This window comes from Mchenga conophoros, linkage group LG14 (assembly GCF_057382185.1).
Source record: "Mchenga conophoros isolate Kocher_MC1m ecotype Shallow Benthic linkage group LG14, M_conophoros_male_GT1.1, whole genome shotgun sequence".
Taxonomy (NCBI): Eukaryota; Metazoa; Chordata; class Actinopteri; order Cichliformes; family Cichlidae; genus Mchenga; species Mchenga conophoros.
This window is the reverse complement of record NC_140539.1, coordinates 30,284,633-30,297,075: the sequence shown is the minus strand read 5'-3', so window position 1 is coordinate 30,297,075 and position 12,443 is coordinate 30,284,633. Positions and strand designations below refer to the sequence as shown.

The window sequence follows — 12,443 nt, the reverse complement described above, 5'->3', positions numbered from 1 at the left end:
AGGTCCCACACATTAAATTTAAATTGGTTGCCAGCTGCTAATCTTAGACACTGGGGAAATGTATTAGTTACACCTCACCTTGTAAGTATTGGTTTGGACCACCTTCTGTGACATGGCACATTATTTCGCTGGAAGCAGCCACGAGTTGATGGGTACAGTGCTGTCATAAAGGGATGGACAATATTCAGCAACAATACTCAGGTAGGTTGTGGTGTTTAAATGATGCTCATTTGGTACTCAGGGGCTCAAAGTCTGCCAAGAAAATATCCCCCACTCATTACAAGCTGAGGAAGAAACATTGATACAAGGCAGCGTGAATCCATTCTTTCATGCTGCTTACACCAAAGTCTGACCGTACCAGTGGGATGTGGCACCTGAAATTGAGACGCATCAGATCAGGCAGCCTTTTTCAATCTTCTGTTGCCCAATTTTGGTGAGCCTGTGTTAACTGTAGCCTGAAGTAGACATCTGTGTCAAGGTTTGTTACAAGTTACAATTGCCTTCATGTCAGTTGTATCTAATATATTGGACATAAGTTCTGTTTAGTGTAGCATGTGTATTTCTTTTGTTATCTTCAGACAGAATCAGGCTAATTGTTTCCGGCATTAAATGCTAAAAACAAACATATTTATCTGCCAAAACAGGCTTACTTATAAAATTACTCATTTAGAATGTATTTATGTAACTGCAGGCAAGGAGGGCAATTGGCCAATAGGTGCGAGACGGTTTTCAGATGTGGAGCTGAAAAAAAAGATTTGCAGAGAAAGGGCAGGGGTTGAGTGTCTCTTTATTTTATGGCTTGACTCTCTATTAACTTATATATTTATTTCCTATAGGAACAATGGACTTACATCATTGTAAATGTTCCAGTGTAGTGGAAACAGTGCAGGTAGTTAAAGCATCAAACATGACTTTTAAACACTACACTATCATCTCCCAGACTTAATCTGAAAAAAGAAGGTGATAAAATATTTACACTTTGGTGAAATACTGCCTGCTCTAACCCACCTTACAATTATGACTATTTATTAAAAGAACGTTTATAATATGCTTTATAGAAGCCTGGCATAAAGAATGTGAAATATAGTTTGGGGAATCTTGACTGAACAATGTCCTTAAATTTTGTATGAGGAGAGTTATATAAAAGATGTGATCAAAATGTTCTGAGGACAGAACCATAAAAATATAAAACCTTACCTGATTTAGATTTTGCTGTTGGCGATCAGTTGTCTCATGCGCTTGGTAACTGTTTTCACTGAGTTTTTTATTTTTGTCCCCTTGAACTTGTCCTTCTGCAATGGGCATTGGATCCTCTCCAGTGTACCAAAACAGCAATCTTTCAACTTGATTTTGATTTTCAGGAAGTGGGCGAGGCTGTGGGGCTGCCAAATCTGGCGAGTGGTCCAGGTGCTCAGGAAAGATTGTGTTTGTTTGAGCAAAAAATTCAAGAGCAAAAAATGCGTTTTCAGTGCATTCTGAGCTGGCATGAGATGGGACGCACTGCTGTTCTGATCGTTTCCTCTGAATGTTCTCCCTCAGGCACCACAGTATGTTATTGTACAAGTCAGCTCTGCCAGTCTTACCTTCGGGGACGAATTCACAGTGTACAACCTGATGAATCTTTAAAAAAAATAAAATAAATTGAGCATGCTTCTGGTTTTGCTCTTCACCTGACATGTTGCCTTTAGGCTAGAAAACTGTGGACTCTTCAAATAAAAAACTACAGAAAATTGCTCAGTCAAAGCCGGAGACATGCCTTTCATCACCAGAGATGATCCTTCACTTGAAATTTGGATATAAAAAAGAATTAACTGTTTGCCCTTTGCACAAGTTATAGGTTTGTTGTAAAGTCATAGAGCACACAGGTTGGAACAGAACTTCCAGGGAGCGGTGTAAAAGTGATAGCCATGCTAAATGTGACATTGACCAAGTTTCAGAATTAAAAAATTTAAGTCTGTTAAAGATAAAGTGATAAGAAGAAGTCAGAAGTCACGTGTGAATGCTAAACTTCTTAAAAGGATAAATCATCACTTAAATCATAGCTAGAAAATGTTCATAAACTTTCAGGGTAAAAACATTCATAACCTATAATCCCTTTATGCAATGGGAGATGCCAAAAACTAATTATTATTTAATGTTTAATAGATAACGTTAAATAGAATAGAAGTTGCGTCCAGCTGCAGCAGCTGATTCAAAATTCATGATGAATAATAAAATAGTACTCTACTGAACTATAGTCTTTTTCTTAAAATTGGCAGATATTTGACATTCAGTTTTAGCAGTAAAAGGTAATGCAGCACAAAAGCCTAGCGCATAGAAAGTGTCTTCTAAAATACCCAACTGCATTACTCTTGGATTGAGGCATTCGGGCATACTCAGTAGCTAAACATTATATGTTCACAATATCATAAATATCTCCAACAAATATTAAAAGAAGAACTTAAAAGTTTTACGACCAAAACAAGAGGCCATTGTTGCATTCAGGTGGTGTAAGTGGTAACTGAGAAGAGCAAGAGACTGAATAACTTAATAAAAAAAATAGCTCATTTTCACGCCAGTCAAAGTGAAAGTATGCTTATCTTGCGCTGTGCAACTCTGGTGCTAGAACACATTAGGTGGATCAAAATGAACCCTTCCAAAAGGCTCACAATACCTCAAACTAATGGTTTGAGACATCTGTAGATGAGCAACTCCATTGTTCTTCTAGGTGAAATTACTATTCTTGTCAATGGATTCTGGTGGCTTTGAAGAAAGCGACTTAACAGCTTTGAGTCCTCTGTTGGAAAAGAATGTTTGACTGCTGGGTAAAAACCCCAACTGAGTAAAATCAGTATACCCAGTAAAACAGTTACATTTAAAATATTATAACAGAATATGAAAAATGATCTTATTAAGTTTCTCAAAAATGTGCATTGGCTCCTGACTGCTTTTAAGTATGTCATCACATTTTTTTTCTAAATCACAGTTTTTGGTTGTAATAGATGTGCTTCTGACATCTCACATAATGCTTTGACTTGCAAATGAACAGCTAGCCCACTCTGTGGAAAATATCATCTAGCACCATTCAGTGTAAAAACTCCAGTAGGAATTTTATGCCCATATCTCCTAGACCTAGTTCAGGAACAAAAACGCTGTTCTTATGTGAACAGACATGAAGGGACAAACATAAACACACACACACACACACTCAAGCTCGCAGACAGACTTGGAGGGTATTCCTGTCTCCTGCACCCTGATGTAGATGGATGTCCCGGGCTGCTGATTCTGAATCTACATCAGGTCATTACAATAAGCTGTGAGGCCCCAGTGAAACCTGAAAAGTGGAGGGAGCGGAGCAGCTTGGGAGGAGAACTACTCTCCCAGCCCTGTGGGGAAACAACCTTGACATAGTCATCTGTCTTAGTTACATCGGAGTTAGACCTACTGACACATACACAGTGGAGCTGCACCAGCCCATGCAATCTGTGCCATGTTGTTATGATACTGCATTAAAGGAACTAATAGAGTGCACCTAAAAATATTGAAAATGTGTTGAATATCATAGATGACAAAGCTGTTTGGGGTGGGGGTTGTTTCATGGTCAGCTGGTGGAAAGGGTGCAGCAAGGTTAGCAATAAACTCGCCTCAACACAGGTGGCTTCTGACCCTGAGCGTCAGGTGAGGGTAATGGGAAGAGGTGGAGTAGGGAGGCCGAGGGTGGACCAGGTCATGACAGATAGACACACAGAGATGAGAAGTCTGGAGAAAGAGAGAGAGGAAGAGGAAGAGGGAGAGAGGCGGGACGCTGGTGTCGCTGCAGTGAGCTCTCACTCAGTCACCCCAGGGCTGTGTTTATGGAACTGTCAGTCACGTGGTGACGCGTCTCCCAGGGGACATAGGCCACCAGGGCGATGAGAAAATAATAGCTCCTTCTGTCAGAGCTTCGAGGGACAGGGGTCTGATGGACACCACAGGGAATTAGAGCCAGCCTTTGGGACATATCCAGCCCAACACTTAAATACAAGCGGGATAGAGACTCACACACAAGACAAGGAGGAAGAAATATCTACCAGCCTTCCCAATAATATGAATATTCAAATGAACAGTATTCATATCCAAAACTGGAGTGCCCAAATGAGCCTTGTTGATAATATTCAGATAATGAAGTAAATAGAGGTAAAAGGTATAAACTGTGCTTTGTAGCGGTATATAATAGACGATGTAGTTGTTACCCTCATTTTCAGTCCAGATTACCTAATTGTGTCGGAAACCTGAGTGACATCAGCTATCCAAATCCAAGAAATCATCAAATTTGCTGGAACGCTACAAAATTTTGTTTCCTGGGGTTGCTTTAAGGGCATCAGAGTCTGTCAGTGCAGTATTAGCCAACTCTAAAGTCCAAAATGTCTTTCCATCCTTGCATGCAACAACAAATCGAGTTCTCAAAGTGCAATTGAGCCTAACAATAAGAGATGGCATATAGCTGAAAAATGTAATTGATTACCTATCGCAGAATAATTTTGAGTCTCTGCAAGTTAATTTTCACATTGCACTAAAATGAACAGTGATCAATGGCTGTCTGGCTGAAAGAAGATCGAGGTAGACACGGCTCGCAGTGAATGGGACAAATTTGCTGGTTTGCCTCAAAAACAAGCAGTATCAGATCTGACATAAAGCTGTCTTTACATCAACCTCTAAAGGACAAGGCAAAGTAAAAAAAAATACAGTATCGCTGTCTAAAAGCTGCAGCGCAGCCCTTGGTTATGAGAAAGACTAGAAACTACTGCTCCATCCATAAAATCTGACTTTAAATCAAGCTGAACCTCCATTAAAGGGTTGAAAGATAGACTAGTGATGCTCATCATTAGTACAAACACTCAGAAATCATGGGGTAGCATCTGTTTTCTGCACATCCTCCCACATCAATGCTCAGAGCAGCAGGCCTCGGGGAGGGGGGGCGTACAGACAACTATTCCCCCGTCCCTTACCATGAATAACAATCTCTACCTCCAGGTAATTAAAGGGGACAAACGATGTCCACAGGGCCACACCAACCCATCATTAAGCAAAGAAACTATTGCAAAATGTGTACACAGACAGGGAGAAAGGGACTCTTTACACATGTATCCAAGTAGCATAATGGCCATTGATCGGAGTCGGCTACGAGAGAGAACATTTCAATATATCTATTGCGCTGATTAATCCATATATCTTTTTTTAATCTACCTGCATTAATGCAAGTCTGCACATTTAGTGCTTTGTTCCCAGCTGCTACAAAGGGGGTATCTACTGCCTTTGTCTCTGTGGGGAGCTGAGACAAGATGATGTGCTCCTTACTGATGACCTGGCCTACGTTATGGGTTACCACTAATCCCAGTGGCTGCATACACCTCAGCCGGCACATGCACACATTAAAAACAAAAAAGCTGTGCACATTTGCACTGCTAACTGATTATTCAGATTCATATTTGGGAGTGGATGTTATTACACACAAATAATGCAAATGAATGTGCACACATACACAGGGTACATTTGACTTTGTTGCAAATTTAGAGCAGCACAGACAACTGAGAGACTGACAGACAATACACACCAGGCAACTGTGTACTCTTTCTCATCCCATTTGGAATTGGGTATTGACATCAAACAATGAGCCACTGCTGAGTATGCAGAACTTGGCCACTATGTTTAAAGAAACTGCGTGAGACAAACAAATGCATGCAAATAACAGCTGGCATTCAGAATTTGAGTTAACAAGAACACACTGCAGAAGTGACCTTGCCTTGGTTTTTGTGCTCTCCACTCAGTCCAATGTCGCACAGTAAAAGGCACTTTATTCATTAAGTGTGCTTTGGGTAATATGGAGATTGAGGGACTGAGGCATTCTCATCCCAAGAAGCAGTGGAGCAGTTACTGCAGCTGATCGTGATATCAGAGGCACATGAAAGGAAGAAGGTAGAGCTAAGGCAGAAAAGGAAAAAAAAGGGGGAGGACAACCTTCTGATAAGAAAAAAAATGTGATATTCAGCAGCCCCTTTCTGCCTCCACCCCACATTTCAAACTGTGTCCAGGCACAGGACAGTCCCCCAAAATCAAAAGACGCTTTAAAAATCCCCAGAAATGAAAAAACACCCCAAGTACAGCTCAGTGCCTCCCGCTGGGACCCAAGCTGTTTTATGACTTTAAAACCTGTTAAATAATGCAGCACATTATAGCAAGAAAAACACAAAATAATAAACCACAGATATCCTGCCAGATACTGGCTAGTGTGGGTGCCAGTGATGTAGGAGATGTCCAGACACTAATATTGAGTTTTATCGCAAAGTAGGCATACTCCAATGAGCTAGAGGAGAAAAATCAAGATATAAGATATGGCAGGGAAGAAAACTGAATTCTTATTCCTAACCCTTGGGTAAAAGCTGAATATGTAAGTGCAGTAATTCAAAGGTAACACTTAAAAAATTATTTTTTCAGAGGCAGATGATAGGCCTTGGGAAATGAAAGAAGGAGAAGAATAAGACTTAAAACTATTTTTTTCACATTTCATTTGAATTCTTCACAAGAAAACATAAACTGAGATGACACTAGAACTATTGTGTACATTTTCCTGAGAAGGATAATGTCAGCAGTTGACTGACATTTGTGCACTAGTATTGTTAGTAAATGTCATAGCGCTATGTATCTGACTGTACATCCTCTGTATGGTCTTTAAGCAGTAATAGAGTGAGTTTTCAAGCGTTGCAACAACACATAGCTGCTTATTTGACATTTCCAACTTTCAGCATATGGGGGACTTGTGCTATTCTAGGAACGTGTTCCTCTCAGAAATAGCAGCCAGCATGGTAGACTTCTCGATAGCTAACCCTCACTATGAAGAAAGGATTGAGAACTGGATAAGTTAGCTTTCTAACATTAGCATTAATTCCCTCCTGCTGTGTCAGCAACTCCAGCGCCCTTAAGTTGGTCCCAGATTATAAAAAGGAGAAGGATCCTGTTTCTGTTGGAAGGGTATAGTCACGAGGATGGAAAATGAGAAAGTTGCTGTCAAAACCCACAGCGAGGAGTAGGTTTGTGTTGACCTCAGATCCGTGTAGACTCCAAGATGTAAACCATTACACTGACAGACTGCACAGATCTGCCAATCTAGTTAGAAGTACTAACAGGGGGTGCTGTCATGACAACAGCAATCTAAAAAACTGGTAATATTATCCCATTTTAAATGGTACTACCTTAATACGAACTTTAATCTTTAAATATGATTATTGTACTTTTTTAACTTTTGGACAGAAGAAAAAAAGCTCTTATGTGGCCTGTGAATGCAAAAATGCACAACTTCATTCACTTTTGATGTTAAACAACAGAGAACAACAACTTTTCTGTTCAACACTTCTAAACTGAAGAAGAACTAACAAAGCACTTGTCAACATTTTAACAATTAAACTTTTTTGAATATAAGCAACACCAGAAACCACATGACATTTAACAACATAAGCCACCACTGAACACTACAAAAAAGAGCATTTTTTGTCTCTCTTTCTACCCACAGTATATTATGGATTTTATTAATAAACTTCTTTTGTTTTTACTTTAACCTTTTTGTCTAAAAATCAGATGTCTTGTTAGGGATCTTGAGGCTGACAGTGAATAGTGAGGGTTTTTTTTTTTTTGCATTCACAGAAAGCTTTTCTCAGCATTTACATTTCTCTGTTAGCTTTACTATGTAGGGAAACTTGTGCATGCTGAGGAGGCTGACGGGCCAGGAGCTTATCACCTGATGCAGGGGCATGAAGCAGCTTACAGCAGCTGCACAACACAAACCCAGGGATAGGACAGCAGTCTATCGCAAAGGCTTACCCCCAATACATTTGGTTTGATACTAAGTGGCAAGCAGCTAAACATTTTTTTTAAACTTTTTTCTGTACTGAGGTGTGCAACAGGGCGTCTTAGAGCCAGCTACTGCTGATCGAGATCACACTTTATGTGGCCCATTTTACTCAGAGTTTTAGAGCAGCAAATGCACAGTTATCTTGAGACAAATCATGGAATACACTCTCAGCCACATTTTCAATCGTTTCCATTTCACACTTTATGGAGCTGTACATTGCTTTGACATTACAGATTTGGGCACAGAACAAATTCCTCTTCTGTGACAGTATGTTCATAGAAAAATACAACTACTGGCCTGGCAAAGACAAATATATTAAAGCTGAAAAACTATAATAGCCCTCATCAAAGAAAATATTGATGTGGTTTGAGAATCCTGTATTTTGACCAAGATGAAAAAGTGGAAAAAAATAGAAAGTGAGTCATTCATGAGACATCTGCAAACAAGCAACCTCTGTTAAAAATACACACATACAGAGTAAAGACAGACTTAAGAAAAAAGCAATCATCCAGGTACTTAACAGCATAAATCTCCATGTGGTGCTGCAAATTCTCTGTTTGATTCACACAACACTGAATCTCCTTGAGAGGCAAGCATAGACACCTTAAACCACAACTTTGATCACAATCTCCTGCATCCCAATTCTGACTTTTCTAGAAAGCCTTCATCTTTTTCTCATTCTGTTGTTTTTGTTAGTCATTTATTCTTAACTTTGGTCTTATAACATGTTTTCTTAACAATTACTTGAGGAACGTTTGATGAATTAAGATAAAAATGTGAGTCCTTAATTGTTTTGTGGCATACAGTAAGTTAACTGATTGTGATGGGAAAATTGTAATCCCTTTCCAGCGTGTCCTCCACGTGCAGATGAATGACAAAATCCAACAAGCAAACATACCCTAACTCCCTTAAGACGTGACTAATTGACTTGCCACTATAGGTGACTGACATGCCATCCAGGGGGCACCATAATGGCCGTGTCATGGGGGAATGATGAGACCTGCCGACAGCGAGCAGCCCTCGACCTTTTGCATGTGAGGTCGGGTGTCAGAGGGAACGGGATCTCCCCGTTGATGGAGCCACAGCCTCGGGGCTCTGAGGGGGATGAGCTAAACTGAACTGGAGTTTTTCAATCAAGCAACCTTGCAGGACAGCAATTTCATCCGGTATGACAGAGAAATGAAAAATAAAAACAATAAAATAGAAATCAATCGTCAGAAGCCTCAGGGTATTCAAACATCTTCAGGGTGGAAAGTAGATGAAGAAGAGTAATGGTTACTTCCTCTATCATTTTCACCTAACAATGGGTTATCGTTGTGGTTTTTTCTTTTTTGTCATTTTCTATTGCAGAAATGTTTCGAATACATGAAATACCTGCAATTTTGAATGATGATTTCTTGTACTCTTTGGAAATCTTTCAATCTTCTTAACCAGTGAATACTAATAAGTGAGAACAGGTCTTTTTATAAACAGTGAAAGTGAAAGTGTGTAAACACAATCAAAATATTGTAATGCAATTCTGGAGATTTGTGACAGGAAAACCTTTCAAAGAATCTTTACTGATTTTATTAGTTACTGTTGTTGGTTTTACTCACAATGTATTAATGTTTTATTCATTACCCGCTTTGCTGTCTTATTTCCAAATATCCCTAATCCTGTTAGATGAGATCTCTTCATGTCCCGCTCTGACTGCCACGCACAAAATTTCAAGTCTGCTGATAAGCCCCAAATTTGCCATGACGGCATATATGATCCGCCTCTCTGGATTAGAGAGATTTACTGAAGCAACCATAGACGTGTGACCAGCAGTTCACAGTGGGCAAAGTCACCCATTCAACAAACAAAAGCAAGAGTAAGCTGCAAATAAAATGATTTTAAATTCTGCTATTATTCTCTCTGAATAAGTCCCTAATATCTCATTCTTTGTTTTGTCCCTGATCTCAATTTTTGAACCTAATTATTATCAATTTGATGCAGTGTGATATGGAATATCCAGCATGTTTAATATGCATGTAATATCATTTTCTTTGTCACGACAAAGAAAATGGTAATATACCGACATGTGAACTGGAAGTGCAGTGAAGAGGGAGAGATAAGATTACAGCAAAAATGGGATTTGGGAAAAATGAATTGTCTTTGTAATGTAACAAATGCTAAATGCACACAAAAGAATAATTGATAACATAATTAAATGTCAGTAACACAGCAGGAATGGGTATTATAAAAAGACTGATAAAATTATTACAACAGGAGAGTCGAATTTGCATGAGAAATATGTAATCTTATTATTTCCAATAATAATGTGTGTTTTTACATTAAAAAAAAAAGTCTTAAGAGAAGTTCCAGAAATTCTTACTTGCCTTCAAAAATGCTCAAGGAGGGACTTATATTATAACAAAAAAGCCATTCATTGGTTTTAAAATCCAGCCAGCCCAATTCATCACCACCATCACTAAAACCAAAAATAGGAAAAAGATAAAGAAAAAGAAAAAGAAAAGAAAACGCTGGTCAGCTCTCTGAGAAAGTGAATCAGTCTGTAAAGTGCCACTGTGCCAAATGCTGCCAAGACTATTAAGACTCACACAGTATTACAAAGGGCAGTCTGCTCTGGAGCTTGAGCTGAGATAGAAAATACTGTATGAAGCAATGCCATGGCAGCAGCATCAACGGCACTCCACCTGTCTACAGAAATCCTCACAGCCATATTGTAAATCTCAGATGTGAAGAGCTTCAGATTAGTGATAACAGCAATCACAGACAGGAGCTCCTCACAGTGAATCTGAGTTCACATAGCTGCAAGCCTTCAGCCAAGCAAAGTCCATAAATAGACCAAAAACTGTTCAAAACTGACTATAATGCATAACTATAACTCTTAATGCTTTAAATCTTAATATATAGCATAAAGTAGATCGTTTTACAATTTTAATTAAATTCCGTTTTTTTTTTTAAATTCCCTTTGTGTTCATTCAAATGATGCCTGTTCCATCCCTCTCACTTTTTACTGTAGTCCCTGTTGAGATTTCAGTGCTGTAAGTCAGTGCCGTGGGAGTTACACGCATCACCCTGTACGAATCATGTTGCAGGTAGACCGGTAAAGAGCTTAGTTGTGTTTACCTTTCAAATCCTAAATGTCAGTCCCTGGAAATAACAAAAATACACGAGTACATTGCTTGATTCCTGTCACTGCTCTCCTGTGATGCGACAAGCCACGCGGCCAGTTGGGAAAGTTTCAGCACCACAGAAAAGGGACAGCTCCGCCGGCGGAGTATGACAGCCCATCAGTCAACAGGGTGCTTTGACAAGTAACAGACACACTTGTCAAATCACAAGACGACATGACACTAGCTGTGGAAATGGCTTTAAAATAAAATGTTAATTTTTACGACACAATTTTATGTACCCGAATACATCAAATTTGCTGTAAAAGTAGATCACCGTGTTTTATGCGCTATAAAGAAAAATCTACCAAAAGGCACCAGTTTTACGCATAGAAAACCAGTGTGTCTGTGCAATGTGTTTAGTCAGAAGAACTGCAGACTAGCCTCCATGAATCACACAGACAATAGTCCACAGCAAGCCTCCGCACCGACAGAAAGAGCACCATTTTTCACCAAACTGCGCTTGTCATCGCACTTTTCGCAGCACTATTCACTAACAACAGCGAAATTCAACTTACCTCTCCAAAATGACGCGACGGGCTGCTGCACGTGTGTGTGTTTCACTTAAAAGCCGAGGTGATCCATGCCGGCTGGTCCGTAAAACTTTTATTTGCTGTGCACGTAGCTGTGAACAAAACCCAGGGACATGGACAGCCTACAACTAGTAACTGAGCGACTTGAGTGGAAGCGGGTTATCCTGCTTCCCAGAAACAAACCATTGGAAACTGGAACCAATGCAGAGTCCTTTGATAAACCTTATCCTTCAGGGTGAAAATGAGAAGTTCCGGTCCGTTATGTACAGTGGTGTTAGGGTAGCGGTGGAGAGCCAGCGCATTCAAATCTGTTCATGCTTCTTCTGCAGGGAGCAGCCGCGTCAGTCTCTCTGGGTCCTAAAGCTGCGCTAAACTAACGGCACCGATATCTGCCTGCGTGTCTGTCAGAAGACTGCAACCAAACAGCCTCCTAAAAAATGCCTGCTTTATAGATGGTTCTCGAGGTTCTCGTGGCCACATCTTCTAAAGCAAACGAAATTCAAGACATTTTTGAATAATAACCTATTGTTGTTTTTTTCCCTTATAGAATCATTTTGAGAACAGTTGTCTTTTTTATATGAAACACTGGGAAGAACTTAACCTAGCTGTGTTTTGAAAACTGAAGCTTTGGTCGGGGTAAAACTGAGATTTGATAGTGAATTCATCGGGTAAAAAGTGTTTGAAAATTCACAGCTACTTTTTCAGCTCAGTAACAAGTGCAGGTAACAGCAAAGTCAGCTCTGGAAGGACGAGTACCCCACTTGAAAAATCACTTGTATGTTCAATCAGCTGCTCAAAACCCGGATACGGTTCAGTTTAATGAGCTGCCAATCAAACATATTTATCTCACAAAACTGTGTCCCTGAAACACATCATTCAGTGGTGGCG

At 39.7% G+C, this 12,443-nt stretch overlaps 1 protein-coding gene across 1 annotated transcript in view; it reads right to left on the bottom strand.

Moving 5' to 3' along the window:
* The window catches only part of robo1 (roundabout, axon guidance receptor, homolog 1 (Drosophila)), a 222,750-nt gene extending 210,884 nt beyond the window's left edge, over positions 1–11,866 (bottom strand). The window contains exon 1 of the mRNA XM_085243904.1: positions 11,541–11,866. The gene's annotated coding sequence lies outside the window, so the exon portion shown is untranslated. The remainder of the gene's footprint in view (positions 1–11,540) is intronic.
* Between the last annotated feature and the right edge of the window lie 577 nt (positions 11,867–12,443).